The following is a 3,832-nucleotide window of genomic DNA, read 5'->3' on the forward strand; positions in this document are numbered from 1 at the left end:
ACCATTTATTAAGTGAAGGGAAACGTTATAATATACGGGCACCATTTATTAAGTGAAGGGAAATGTTATAATATACGGGCACCATTTATTAAATGTAGGAAAACGTTATAATATACGGCCACCATTTATCAAATGTATCATCAAGAATAAGATGATGCGTTCAGCTGGAGAGTCTGATCCCTTAAACGATGAGAATTGGAGTCGAGTGCCTTTGCGTTGTATGACGGAAATCGGGCACCATTTATTAAAAGTAGGAAAACGTGATAATATCCGGCCACCATTTATTAAATGTAGGAAAACGTTACAATAAACGGACACCATTAATTAAATATATCATCAAGAATAAGATGATGCGTTCAGCCGGAGAGTCGGATCCCTTAACCGATGAGAACTGGAGTCGTGTGGTTTTGCGTTTTGTGTGTATGACGGAAATCATTCTACGACTTCCCGGGAAATATCTAGTCCATTAACCGACGGCCTTTGGTAGAATAGTAATATTACACGACGGTAACTATATGATATTTCTGCGAAGCGTGAACAGCGGCTACTAATGGTGTCTTGGATGTCATGCTTAGTGGAGAACTCTCTTCTCCATAAGTCAGGGAATATAATTTTATGACGACGTTTGTACCAGGAAACAAGGACAGAGAAGGGTACCAATGTTTGTCTAAGGAATAACTGCTGAAACAATTCATGTCAGTGGCAAAATTAATATTAAAAATCTTTCCTAAAGAACACTAAAATTTTATATCTTTCCTAAAGAATAATATAATTTTATATCTTTCCTAAAGAAAGATGTAATTTTATATCTTTCCTAAAGAATAATATAATTTTATATCTTTCCTAAAGAATAATATAATTTTATATCTTTCCTAAAGAATAATATAATGTTAAATCTTTCCTAAAGATAGATATAATTTTATATCTTTCCTAAAGAATGATATGATTTTATATCTTTCCTAAAGAATCATATGATTTTATATCTTTCCTAAAGAATAATATAATGTTAAATCTTTCCTAAACAATAATATAATGTTAAATCTTTCCTAAAGAAAGATATAATTTTATATCTTTCCTTAAGAATAATATAATTTTATATTTTTCCTAAAGAAGCATATAATTTTATATCTTTGCTAAAGAATAATATAATTGTATATCTTTGCCAAAGAATAATATAATTTTGTGTCTTTCCTAAAGAATAATATAATTTTATGAGTGTCTTAGTCTAGTTTATTCCTTACTTATTCCTGGTGAAAATATGTCTGTTCTAAGGGTCAATGAATTTTGTGTTTATTTTGTAGCACGGCACATCAGCTGAAAACACGAATACATAATATGTTCATGCAAACAAGAAAACATGAGGAGGGCGCTTATTTCAGTTTTTTTTTTTTAATCCTTTCTCCCGAGTGCAAGTTCATTAATTATATTTTCCAAATGCACGCATTCGAAAACAGATGAATTCAACAAAAGAGAGAACATTATCTGTATATATAATGATTTGCTCTTCTGCTGTAAACATGAATCTAGACTCGGTCTCTCTCCATTTGCACTAGTGACCAGAAATGCAAGTTCTAATTATTTGCACAAAACGATACCAAGCTCAAGTACATAATCATAATAAATAGATGACTCGATAAGGACGTTATAAAGAGACTTCAAACGCCACACGAAATTAAAGCAAAACGTAAAACTCCAGCAAAGAACACATCTAATTTCATTGTATTTAGAAAATATAACACACTGAGTATTTCAATATCCAAATTAGCTGGATTAGAGTCCCTTTCTCTTTGAAAGCTACCCATTGAATATTTTCATGTATTAATAGATACAAATCGGAAAAGCATAAATCAGTTATGTAAATGAGTTCTGATTTCATAAACATTGGTGAAGGGGAAATCTAAAAGGAGAGAGAGAGAGAGAGAGAGAGAGAGAGAGAGAGAGAGAGAGAATATTTATATTCATGTATTCTATGTATAATGCCTTGTACTTATGTTATAACATATTGTTTTAGAGAGTACCACTGCATGGATACGTGTGATTTCTTAATACCCGCATTAACAGAATAACAGATAGAGAGAGAGAGAGAGAGAGAGAGAGAGAGAGAGAGAGAGAGAGAGAGAGAGAGAAAGTGCATGGTGACAGATAGCCTTCCTTCTACAATTATTTTTGTAATAACGTTGTCAAAGTTTTACTAACAATTGTGATTTACCGTATCCAGGAGGAACAGCAGTACATATTTTTTTTCATTTCTAAAATGAAAATAAAACAAAGAAACATTAACATTATATGATCATTAATATTTGCCTTTTATAATTGTTTTCGTTCTGTGCACTTTCCAAGTCTCTATGTGTATGACCTGATATGAATAAAGGGTTCTTTTCATAAATGACGGGTGTTATAAAATGAAAATGAACAAGATGAATTAAATTTCCGTATATAATACATATATATATATATATATATATATATATATATATATATATATATATATATGTATGTGTGTGTGTGTGTGTGTGTGCGCGCGTGTGTGTTTGTATGTATACGCAAATGAAAGAAAGAAGTCTGCGTATTCTTCACCGGAAACCGACGCATGGGAATAAAATCAACACCTCCGAAGATCTGAATATTCCTGCAAGAAATACACTGATGACAATAAAGCAATTACGTTCAACTAATATATATATAATATATATGTGTGTATATATGATTGATGTACCGTATATTCGTTACTTCTTACCACAACCATTTCTCCGTTACATGCAGTAGGCTGCTGCTCTCACGGACGAACGGGTCAGCTATCAAAGGCAGCCGCCCGGTTCAAGAAAGGCCTCAGTACCGTTTCCTAAACCCTCTGAAGTACTATCAGTCCGAACTCGGATCAAACGGAAGCCTAAATGATCATCGGTCTGTACATCATTGGGAGCTCGTCCTCATTAATACTCGTGCGCGGATGGGTCCGGTAGAATAGACGTTCTCATTATCATGGCTCATGGACACCGGCAACGGAACCTTTACCGCTGGGATTCCAATTTTAAAAAGGTCATTAATGCTCTCAGCCTGATCAACATAATTACTAATGCTGATGAATTAGAAACATTATGCTAAGAACCTCTGCTTTGATCCTGAGCGCGCAATTTGGTATGATAAATATTTATCAAAGCATCTAAACATTTAAACCATCCGCCCAGGGTGATGTATTCTTTATCATCATCATCATCATCGTCAAAATCATTATCATTCCAGCTCACCCGAACATACAAACAGGTTACCCTCATTACGTAATCCGAAATGAAAAAGAAATATTGGAATTTCATTATTCATCAGAGTGAATTAAAGCTCATATTCACTCAAACTTTTGAACTAAAGCCTAAAAAATTACTAAAAACAATTATGTGTGAGGTCGTGTTGGCGTCATACATAAGACAGGTCGACAGAGAGGAGGCAAGGAATGAACGAGACCAGGTCGTTGTTCCAATATTACTTGCATCGTGATTCTACGACCCTTAATTAATTAATTATTTCCACTCAACTCTTGACAAAGTCGCTCCTTGAAAGTAGCCGCCCGAATTAAATCGTCGAACTCTATATTGAAATTATTATAGATAATTCGTTAAGTTTTTTGTATGGGGAAAAATTGAAGAAAATTTTCACACAAAAAAATTCTTGTGCTCAAAATGTTAACTGTTGGAATAATGCAAATACCGTATCTATTTTTTTAATAGAGGAAAAGACCTCTATGGTGAAAGACTGTTTGAGATATATTAAACGGTTGAACGCTCGTTTAAGATCAACTGAATATTATATGATTGGTTATTTTTACTATGATTGGTTA

Source organism: Macrobrachium nipponense, chromosome 46 (genome assembly GCF_015104395.2).
Source record: "Macrobrachium nipponense isolate FS-2020 chromosome 46, ASM1510439v2, whole genome shotgun sequence".
Classification (NCBI taxonomy): Eukaryota; Metazoa; Arthropoda; class Malacostraca; order Decapoda; family Palaemonidae; genus Macrobrachium; species Macrobrachium nipponense.